This window comes from Rattus norvegicus, chromosome 13 (assembly GCF_021556685.1).
Source record: "Rattus norvegicus strain SHRSP/BbbUtx chromosome 13, alternate assembly SHRSP_T2T, whole genome shotgun sequence".
Classification (NCBI taxonomy): Eukaryota; Metazoa; Chordata; class Mammalia; order Rodentia; family Muridae; genus Rattus; species Rattus norvegicus.
The window spans coordinates 84,397,947-84,410,333 of NC_141546.1; the positions used below are offsets into that span (position 1 = coordinate 84,397,947).

A 12,387-nucleotide genomic window follows, 5' to 3' on the forward strand; every position below is an offset into this window, starting at 1 on the left:
GAGTACTTGACCAGCCATAATGAACTCTACTGGGCTTTCTTTGTGTGTGTGTGTGTGTGTGTGTGTGTGTGTGTGTGTGTGTGTGTGTGTGTTTCTTGATTTGTGTATTGATGTATTTTGTTTTCTAGGTTTGTTATCATACTTAGCTTTTGGTTTACTTTTTGAGAAAGAACTTAAAGTTGAGTGGACAGAAAAATGAGTGGATCAAAAAGGACTTGGGGAAGAGGAAGAATGTGATCAAAATATATTTAAACTTAAAAACTGTTTTAAATAATACAAACATAATAACAAGTGCATGAATTTAAAAAGAGAATGGTTAAATTTGCCATGGGAAAAATCTTACAGTCATTGTTTTAAGTCATATATAGGAATGCCATCAACGATAAGGCACATAACAAGACAAAGTGAACATCACAAAATATATATTTCCTATATAATACACTGAGGAAAAACACCACTGAAGAAGCATACGTGATCAAGATCCATACATTTAGTTTCAGCATTCAAAAAATAGTTAAACAAACCTTCAGGTATGATCCAGTAGTTATAGCTTGAGTGGTGAAATTTGAAGATGTGTGATTTGTTTTCTCTTCTCTAAGAGGCACTGAGCATTTAGCCAAGAGAAGGCTGTTCACTAACAAGACTACCCCAATAAAACTGAAATAGACGAATACCCTACCACTTTACAAGTAACAACAGAGTGCAAAGAAAAAAAGTTCAGGCAACACAAATCCTATAAAAGAGAGTAGTTATCCCTATCATTGAACCAAAAGAGACTAAGGTGGTTGAAATACCAGACAATTCAGTAGTTTGGTGTTTAAAATGATTGATGACCTAAGAGTCAAACATGAATGAAAAATAAAGTCAGTTAAAGACATGGATTGAAAGTCAACAATATTTGCAAAGAAATTGAGGTTTTGATTTTTTTCTAAAAAGGGAGTTGGAAATAGATACATAAATAAAAATAAAATGCAGTGGAAAGCATCAACAGTAGACTATGTCAAGAGAAAATAACAAAGGGAGAAGAGTGAAGAATTGCTACAAATACCAGAAAGACAGTACAATAGGAAAATATAATCACACATTTGAAAAACTCTGAAACATAATCAAGAGACCAAATTTAAAATTCTGTGAGTATAAGAAAGGGCTGAGATATGAGTAAAGCTATAGAAAATATATTCAATTAACATATAGCAAAGACATGCCAAAGATAGTCAAAGATATATATGTAAACACAAGTGTGTTCAGAATCTCAAATCCACACGAACAGAAAATAATTTCTCTATGATACATTATAGTTAAAATGATAAAACTACAGAAGGAAGGAAATATATTAAAGAGTCTGGAGAAAAATTCCAACTCACTTTCAGAGGAAAAATCAACAGAACAGCATGAGATTACTCATCAAAACCAGAAAAGCATAGAATATAGTTTTTGCTAAGTGTAAACTATTGTCAATTAAAATTAGTATGCATTCAAAAGTGATCATTAGCAATCAATGGATAAGTAAGCCCTCCCAAGACAAACACAAACTGTGCTACCATTAATAAAGTATTGCAAAAGATACTTAAAATAACCCTATGCACAAAGGAAGAAGGACAGTCTCAATCACAAAGGTCAGGAAAAACATTCCTGAGAAGAATGGATGAGAACTGATAGCCAGTCAAACAAATCCAACTCAGTAAGCACTCGAAGGAAGCTATTATAAATGCGAGAGGAAAAAAACAAGGAATAATTATTCAAGCCAACCAGTAAACAAACAACATTACCAAGAAGAATTACTTCTCAATAATGCCCCTAATTTTAAATGGGCTTACCTATAATTAATAAAGAGTAATTGATTTAACTTGGATTAAAACAAGAACCTATTCATTTTCAGTCCGCAAGAAATACACCTCACTAGAAAAGACACACATACATACACACACTGAAATTGGAAAAATATAAAATGGCATATGAAGCAAGTAGAAGCCTAAAATAAGTGGATAAATGACAAGCCAAAGCAGACTTTGAGACAACATCAGAAATAGGTAAAGACACTTAGTGAATATTAATAAATGTAAAATCCTGTACAAATGTACATACATGTACATGCACATGCATGTACATATCTATATATGCATTGAATATTGCTATACTCAATTATATAAATCAAATATTACTGTTCTGAGAGGGACAAATAGTTCCATATTCAGTAATAATGAGTGACTTACCACACACATAGATGCAAACCAAATGCCCCAAAGAAGAAAGTCGAGAGTTAAGTTGCACCATGGACTCAACAAACATCTACAGACATTTCTATCTAGTAGCTGCCAAATGTACGTGGTTTACAATAGCCAGTTACATTTTTTCCCAAAATTGATCATATTGGGGACTATAAAGTCTTAAGAAATAAAAGAATTCAAATAATCTCTTGTATTTTAATCAGATGCAAAAAAGGAATAGCAAGAGAAACAACACAAATAGATTAAAATATTCATTCTTCAATGGTCAGTATGTCATTGAATAAATCAAGTGCCAATTTTAATACTTAGAATCAAAAATCAAAATAAAAAAACTTGCAAGGATCTTTAGAACACAGTTTAATCAATTCTGAAAGAAGGTTTATATCTATGAGTTTTGGGATTTAGAAAATCCAATATCACAAATAAATGATCTAATGATGCACCCTACAGAATTAAATATTGTAAGAAAAACCTAACTGAAAATTAATAGGTACAAAGAAGTAATAGAAATCAGTGTGGTGACTCATTAAACGCCAACTAACAGAACAATACAAAGAATAAATGAAACAAAGAGTTGACGCTTTGAAAAGATACCCTGTCTTAGTGTTTCTGTGATAAAATATCATGGACAAAAGCAATTTGAGGAGGAAGGATTTATTTCTGCCTATAACTCTCAGGTTGTACTCCATCACTGAGGGAAGTCAGGGCAAGAACTTGAGGGCAGAAGATGATGCAGAGGCAAATGGAGGAGTGTTTCCTGCTGGTTTGTTTCTCATGGCTTACTCATCCTGCTTTCTTCTACAGACAGGACTACCGATCCAGAGATGGCTCTCTCCCCTATGGGACAGGCCCAGCCACACCAATAATTAGTTGAGAAATGCCCCACATTTGCTCACAAACCAATGGTAGGAGCATTTTCTCAACTGTTTTCAAATGATTCTAACCTGTGTTAAATTGACAGGAAAGCTAGCTAGCACAAACCCTTAGCAAAACTAACTGACATAAAAACATAGCAGATCCAAATTAATAAAGCTGGGGAAAAGGGTGATATTATAACAGATAATTAATAAAACCCATAATAGTGATAGGGAATGACTTCAAAGCTTATATTTGAAACATGTTAAAGAAACTTGTAATAAATGGACAAATTCCTAGATACTTCTGACTTAGCACAATTAAATGAAGAGGATCTAAATAATTGTGAGCACATTCACACATACACACAATTAAAAAAAAATAAAGCTATCTTTTAAAAACTGGGAGTATGTCTTTACCCAGTGTGTTTCCAACATGAAGTGTACTTAGAATCTGTAGAGTTTCAAAACGAAACACCAAAAGACAACAACAAAAATCAAAGAAAAACCCAAATTATCTAATAATTAAGAACACAGACGAAGGCCAACAGACAGCCCTTTAAAGACGATGTGGAGAGACCTCACCACCTGATCAGGTGGGCACTCCTGAGGCTGCAGAGCGGAGGAGACCACCAACACTGCCCGCCCCTGCCCACATCCCTGGCCCAAGAGGCAACTGTATAAGGCCTCTGGGTTCCCGTAGGGGAGGGCCCAGGAGCGGCAGGACCCCTGCGCCTGAGACACCGCCGGAACCTGAAGGAAAAAGACCTGATAAACAGTTCTCTGCACCCAAATCCAGTGGGAGGGAGAGCTAAACCTTCAGTGAGGCAGACACGCCTGGGAAACCAGAAGAGACTGCACTCTGCGCACATCCAGACGCCAGAGGAAAACACCAAACGCCATCTGGAACCCTGGTGCACGGAGGCTCCCAGAAAGAGCGGCACAGATCTTCCGGGTTGCTGCCGCCACGGAGAGCACTTAGGCAGTACCCCACGAGCAAACTTGAGCCTTGGAACCACAGGTAGGACCAACTTTTCCCCTGCAAGAAACCTGCCTGGTGAACTCAAGACACAGGCCCACAGGAACAGCTGAAGACCTGTAGAGAGGAAAAACTACACGCCCGAAAGCAGAACACTCTGTCCCCATAACTGGCTGAAAGAAAACAGGAAAACAGGTCTACAGCACTCCTGACACACAGGCTTATAGGACAATCTAGCCACTGTCAGAAGTAGCAGAACAAAGTAACACTAGAGATAATCTGATGGCGAGAGGCAAGCGCAGGAACCCAAGCAACAGAAACCAAGACTACATGGCATCATCGGAGCCCAATTCTCCCACCAAAATAAACATGGAATATCCAAACACACCAGAAAAGCAAGATCTAGTTTCAAAATCATATTTGATCATGATGCTGGAGGACTTCAAGAAAGACGTGGAGAACTCCCTTAGAGAACAAGTAGAAGCCTACAGAGAGGAATCGCAAAAATGCCTGAAAGAATTCCAGGAAAACATAAATAAACAAGTAGAAACCCATAGAGAGGAGACACAAAAATCCCTGAAAGAATTCCAGGAAAACATAATCAAACAGTTGAAGGAATTAAAAATGGAAATAGAAGCAATCAAGAAAGAACACATGGAAACAACCCTGGACATAGAAAATCAAAAGAAGAGACAAGGAGCTGTAGATACAAGCTTCACCAACAAAATACAAGAGATGGAAGAGAGAATCTCGGGAGCAGAAGATTCCATAGAAATCATTGACTCAACTGTCAAAGATAATGTAAAGCAGAAAAAGCTACTGGTCCAAAACATACAGGAAATCCAGGACTCAATGAGAAGATCAAACCTAAGGATAATAGGTATAGAAGAGAGTGAAGACTCCCAGCTCAAAGGACCAGTAAATATCTTCAACAAAATCATAGAAGAAAACTTCCCTAACCTAAAAAAAGAGATACCGATAGGCATACAAGAAGCCTACAGAACTCCAAATAGATTGGACCAGAAAAGAAACACCTCCTGTCACATAATAGTCAAAACACCAAACTCACAAAATAAAGAAAGAATATTAAAAGCAGTAAGGGAAAAAGGTCAAGTAACATATAAAGGCAGACCTATCAGAATCACACCAGACTTCTCGCCAGAAACTATGAAGGCCAGAAGATCCTGGACAGATGTCATACAGACCCTAAGAGAACACAAATGCCAGCCCAGGTTACTGTATCCTGCAAAACTCTCAATTAACATAGATGGAGAAACCAAGATATTCCATGACAAAACCAAATTTACACAATATCTTTCTACAAATCCAGCACTACAAAGGATAATAAAGGGTAAAGCCCAACATAAGGAGGCAAGCTATACCCTAGAAGAAGCAAGAAACTAATCGTCTTGGCAACAAAACAAAGAGAAGAAAAGCACACAAACATAACCTCACATCCAAATATGAATATAACAGGAAGCAATAATCACTATTCCTTAATATCTCTCAACATCAATGGCCTCAACTCCCCAATAAAAAGACATAGATTAACAAACTGGATACGCAACGAGGACCCTGCATTCTGCTGCCTACAGGAAACACACCTCAGAGACAAAGACAGACACTACCTCAGAGTGAAAGGCTGGAAAACAACTTTCCAAGCAAATGGTCAGAAGAAGCAAGCTGGAGTAGCCATTCTAATATCAAATAAAATCAATTTTCAATTAAAAGTCATCAAAAAAGATAAGGAAGGACACTTCATATTCATCAAAGGAAAAATCCACCAAGATGAACTCTCAATCCTCATCTTTGGTTGGTTTATATACAAGTGTGCAATTTCTAGGCTTGAAAGTAAAATGATGCTATCTGGTGCTGGATAGAGGAACCTTATTTTTTATTATGGCAGCTTGCTATTTTTGTAACATGGTGATTTGGTTGAACACAATAAAGTACAGTAGTAACTGATCTCCCCTTCTTCCTGGATGAGTGAGGAGATGATTAAATGTTGATGTCAGCATCCTTGAGCATATTCAGATGAGCTTCTGCTTCTTTTGAAAAGGATGCTGTGTTTGATTGTGGTCCGAAGCTTTGAAGCACTACTTGGCATCTCCTTCCTTGGAGGTCTCACTGTTTAAACATAACAGATTTGATAGCTTGTTGGTAAGGTGAGGTCCAGCTTGTCTCCACTAGGTCATCTTCATGTGAATCCGGTGGTTATACGGTTTTGTTTTAGGGATATTTCATTTTTTAAATAACGGTTTTAGCTGACATTCATGGAGAGAATGAATCCTTAGAACTGTGCCACTAGAGAAAGGAAATCCTGTCTAGAGTATGTTTCTTTACAAAGCTGTGTCACACCATCCTTTGGGCCCTCTGCTGGAAAAGTAGAATCAAGTCTCAAATAATGCCTTTTAAATTGTATCCTCTAGTATTATAGATGTAGGACAGTACTGTATCATACCTCTGTGGATGTAAAATAGCTTGTACCTGCTTTATGATACGTAGTAGTGACCGTGCTTTATCAGAGCTGTTTTTAATGATGTTGCTCAGAATGTTTTCTTTCCAGATGATGATTGAGAAGCTAATTTAAAAAAAAATGGTGCCAGGTACCACAAGAGTAACAGAACTGTGCTGTTTTCTCGGGTTTTGTTTTTTTACTTTTTTTTTTTTAATGGAGTGTGCTGGATGTCTCTACAGTTTTGTTCAGATGACTGCAGAACCTGGAAAAGCTGTTGCTGCTGTTGATGCATAACACACTGCTATTATTGGTCTTTTTATATAAATATATATATATATATATATATATATACAGATATATAATTTGAATTTTTTGAAACTTTAGCTGTGCTGTCAACTTTGGAAAAAAGTATCCCCGTTTACTGTGTTGAGTTGGCACTGTACAGAAATTAACAGCCATATTGGTCTAGAAATGTTGAACTTAAGTTTTTTCCATTTGTACAGGGGTAACACACTGTATTAAATATGTAAGGTCTTATCTACGTGGGTTTGATTACAAAAACTAATAAAGTATTCTCTAAATTTAAAAAAAAAAGACGATGTGGATGGCCAATATATACATGAAAAAATGCTCATCACCCTTAGTTACCAAGGACACGCAAGGACCAGCCAGGCATTGAAATTATTATTCACCCCAGTCAGAATGGTTATCAAGAAAACAGAAATGTGCTAGCCAGGATGCAAGGAAAAAAAAACTCTTGTGGAATGATGATCAGATTATAATATCATGATATCACTATGGAAATACATATAGTGTTCCCTCAGAAAGCTAAAAGCTGAACTAACATTTGATCCAATTAAAGCACTCCTGGGTGCATACCTTAAAGAATCGAAATCCACATAGAAGAGAGATGATACATCGATATTTATTAGGACACCATTCATAAAAGCCAGGTAATGGGATTAACCTACATGTCTATCAACAGATAAAAAAACAATGAAGGAATTGTGATTAATACGCACAATGGATTTTTTTTTGTTTAATTTGTGGAATAAGATCTTACTATATAACTCTGGCTGGCATGGAATTCTTTATGTAGACCAGTCTGGCCTGAAATTCAAGAGATCCATCTGCCTGAGAACGAGGATTAAAAGTGTGCCCCAGGATGCTTAGCCCCAAAGTTATGCTATTTGCAGGAAAGTGGACAGAGCTAGATAGCACCATCTTAAGCCAGCCTTAGAAGGAAAAAGAAAAATAGAAAAAGGCTGGAGGGGAGGCAAGGGATGGTAATTGAGACTAAATAGGAACAAAGCCTATGCTATATATTTGTGAAAATCTCATGATGAAAGCCGTAATTTTATACAATAAATATGCCAATTTTAATTTGAAAAATGAAAAAAAATCAATCTAAGAATCCTTGACGTTACAGAAGCAAGAAGTGCAAATCACTACAGCAAAACAAATGAAAAATTTGTAAAAATTTGCAAAAAACACTTCAGGTTATAGATTTCCATCAAGATTTCATAGCAAAGCCAGTGTGATAGAAGTGTAGCAGGGTCAGTGTCCCTGCAAGAAGCCCCCGATCACAAAGTCTAGGGACAGGATTGATAAGCCTTTTTTTTAATGCCAGCATCTTGCCACAACCTTTTCTGAAGGCCAGGCATAGCTCTAGAGAGTAACATTCCCACTGCTTGATTTCAGACTTCTTTGGTACAATGCCTCCCTTTTCAATAGGAAATGTTTTCCCAAAAGCCGATTGTATCCTGGATAACTTGTGCTTTTGATTTCTTATCTGGCCTCACAGTGCCAAGTTCACATATGGTACAAGCTGAGACTTTGGACTTAACTACTGAACGAGGCTACGACTAAGACTCCAGGGACTCTTGGAAACAGAGTAGATCCACCTTGCATTTTGATATGCACATGAGACTTTAGAAGCTACTGGTAGAATATCAATATTTGGATAAATGTCCAAGGCCCGTGTGCTTATTGTACAGCACATAGTGCTATGGTGGTGTCTGGGGAACGAGCAAATCTTTATGAGAAGGGGTTTAGACTCCAGTTATTAAACTGTGGCTTTGAAAAAGACCCTGCAGTGTTAGCCATGGCATGACCTGCTCTCTTCCTCTTTCTGTCATTCCATATGATATATCTGGTTTTGTTCTACCTTGTGTTTCTGCATGACAGGTTACCTGACCACAGGCCCAAAATAATTGGACCAGTTTATCACAGACTGACCAGTTGGAAACTATGGGCCAAAATACAAAACTTAATTTTCATTTAATTTGTAGTGTAATGGTAAGGTGACCAACAGAGATCTTGCATAGGATCTTGGATAAACAAAAGAATAGAGGGCAGAGAATTTTAATATAGTTTGTATAATAAGTAGTGTTATGACACGGATGTGAGATTTTCTGAATTTAATCTGAACTCTGAGACCTCCTTTTCTTTTTAACTGGGCTTGTATTAATTAGTCCTTCTTAATGGTGTGACCAAATACTTAATGATTTGAAAAAGAAAGCGCATGCTTTGCCTCAGGGTTTGAGTGTACAGCCCATCATCATAGAAAGCATAGAGGCACACAAACATATCCACTGTGGTCCCAGGACCTTAAGGATGCTTGCTCCTGCCTGGAAAGCCTCGGGAGCAAAGAACAAGAAACAGCAATATGTTGTTGTTTCCCCTTTTGCTTCTTTGGACTCAGACTAAGATTCTAGCCCATGGGATGATGACAGCCACACTCAGGATGGAACTTCCTCTCTGGAAACACACTCACATATATACCCAGAGGCCTGCTCCCTGCGAGATTCTAGATCCAGTCAAGTTGAGCGTTAACCACCAAATGGCTCATGGTGTCCTTCAAACTGAAAACTTTGTTCTTTATTTTTGGCCCTTTCTCCTAGTCTTTACATTCCTTCTTTAAAGTACCAGGTGGAATTTGAAAATGAACGTGAAGAATAGGAGAAATTGTACATGGAGAAAGTACAGAACAAAATGTTCGCCATCCACATCCGTCTCTCTTTTCTCAGAGATCCTCTATCTCTTTCATGTAACACACTATGGTAAAGAACAACTAGTTAGTGGCTCAACTAGTCAGTAGCACGTCAACAGATTTAAGAGCACATAGACAAGTTTTTCTGCTAAGATATCCATTTTTTTTTCCTTTCTATTCTCCAGGCTATCATCTAATCCTTTCAAGAGTAACCCATGCAAACATGTAAACTTTAAAACAAAGTTAATATTATATCCATACTTGTTGATAAATAGTTTGGCTTTTTCCATAGTTTATACTTGTCTTTAAACACTTGGTGCAAACAGTACCAAGAGCCTATAAGGCAGTGCCGCTTTCCTTAGAAAGTTCTAGAAGCTCTCACTGGATGTGAACAAAGAACGAAGAGATATGCCATAAAGTCAGGTTGGGAAGGTAGCAGTAGTGACGCGGGTCTCCCTGCTGTTGCTGTCAGGAGCCACAGCCAAGCACACGACCCTGGCCTGAGGTGGCGGTGGGAAGCCCACGGCGGTTTGCTGCGACCTTGTGGAGGGTGGTGGAGAAAGTGGTAACAAATCCACCTGCGGGTTAGCAGGCTTCTTCGGAGCGGGAGGAGCTGGTTACTTGAACAATGATTTGGCTAGCTTCCTGCTGACTGGTGTGAACCCCCTGTCTCCTTATTTAAATGTGAATCCACGCTATCTCATTCAGGATACAGATGGATTTATTTTGCCAACTGGAGCTAATAAAACCCGACGCAGATGTGAACTAGCTTTCTTTACCATTGGAAGACGTTGCATGACAGGGGCTGCATTCGGGACAATGAACGGTCTTCGTTTAGAATTGAAGAAAACCCAGAGCTTTGGCCTGGTCCAAGCCAAGAAATGTACAGATTTTGAATACGTTGACTAGGCAAGGGGTGCTTGAGGCTAATACTCTAGGTTCCCCGGCTTTGCTCTATAGTGGTTTTCGTGATATCATTGAGAAAACATGGGGTGCAGAAGAGAAGATGACCTTAACACAGTAGCAGCAGGAACCATGACGAGAATGTCCTATAAATGTACAGGTGGTCTTCAAGGAATAGCATGTGGCAGCCTGGCAGGACCAACACTTACCAGTCTCTATGCACTGTATAATAAACGGGAGTACATGAAAGGTCCCCTGCTCCAACAGTCACTCTGAAGATGTTTGCTACCTCAGGAATGGGGGACATTTCATAGTCATCCAGATCAACTAATAAGTCAGTCTGGAGTTGATTTCTCTCGTGTACCTACAATTACTTTGAATAATTGCAGACTCTGATTTGCTGCGACAAAGATCATGGATGCTTTGCCTGCACTGCAATGCTTGCCCTCAGTGAGTGGAAGCCAAACCCTTTGGTGGCTCACTGAGAATGTGTTCTCTTCTCCTTTGGAGATGATCTTGCACCTCCTACCCCAAACTGGAAAACAACGTTACTCTCCAAATTCAGGCTGTACTTTTATCACCATGTGTGATGGTTTGCATATGCTTGGCCCAGGGAGTGGCACTATTAAAAGGTGTGGCCTTGTTGGAGGAAGTGTGTCACTGTGGGGGTGGGCTTGATGACCCTCCTCCTAGCTGTCCGAGGATGTTCAGTCTGTTCCTGGCTTCCTTTGAGTGAAGATGTAGAACTCAGCTCCTCCTGCACCATGCCTGCCTATCGGATGCTGCCATGCTTCTGCCTTGATGATAATGGACTGAACCTCTGAACCTGTAAGCCAGCCCCAAATAAATGTTGTCCTTTATAAAACTTGCATTGATCATGGTGTCTGTTCACAGCAATAAAACCCTAACTAAGACACCATGTTAATTCATTTAAAAATCTAAAACTTAAAAAAAAAATAAAAAGATATTAAGACCAGGTATATGTGATCACAACAAACTAATCAGAAAATTGCTCCTTCCTTAAATTTTATACAAATGGACATATCTATATGCTATAGTCTTCTGCGATTAAACACTGGGCTCCCAGATGGTGGCTTTATTTGGGGAGTTGTAGAACCTTTGGGTGGTCGGTAAGGCTGGAGGGAATGTGTCACTGTGGGAGTGAGACTTGAACATTATGACCAAGACCTCCTTTGGGTCTTTCACTTGCCTGACCCACCAAGATGTGAAGAGTTCCAACAACATGCTCTGACTCCTTCATGCTTTCCACACCATAATAGACTGTGTCACCTTTGACTGTAAGCCAGAGCAAATCCTTCTTCTCTTATATGGCTTCTGCCTTGTGCTTTGTCATAGAAGCAAGAAAAATAATTCAATTATTTTTCAGAAAAAAAAGATTTTTCTCAAAGAAGCATAGTATTACTTTGAAATTAAACTAACCAACACCTGGCTCACTGCCCATTCCCCTGCATTTTAAAGGAAAACAAAACAAGGAGTCCAGTTGGAGTCAACTAACCATCCAAGGGTGAGTAGAGGGAAAATAGCCCCCACCTTACACTCATTGACTCCCACTTACCCTTTCATTTATACACCAATACTTCTGATTCCCACCTTAATTACAGAAATGGCATCTGCTAGATCACAGCAGCCATGCAGCTGGAAAAGTTTTTACTTCTGTACATGTTGTAATGAGAAGACAGGTGAGTTCCAGTAGACCTCAAGTACTCTGTAGGAAACACTGATTTTAAGCCCAAAGAGGAAAAGCTTCTTATGTAGTCTTTGACTTCATCATTCACCCCTTATCAATGCTCCAAATAATGGAACCCTAGAGTCAAAAATGACAGCGGGGGGCTCAGGACTAGGGTGCCGATAAAGAAAGAGAACCAAATAAGTTCAGTTTATTTCTTACCACACAAAGCACATTCCTTCTGGCTTTGTCAAACCTTATGCATAACATTGCACTAAAGATAGAT

At 38.7% G+C, this 12,387-nt stretch overlaps 1 pseudogene; it reads left to right on the forward strand.

Moving 5' to 3' along the window:
- Positions 1-10,690, forward strand: part of Timm23-ps7 (translocase of inner mitochondrial membrane 23, pseudogene 7) — a 76,940-nt pseudogene extending 66,250 nt beyond the window's left edge.
- The last annotated feature ends 1,697 nt before the right edge of the window (positions 10,691-12,387 follow it).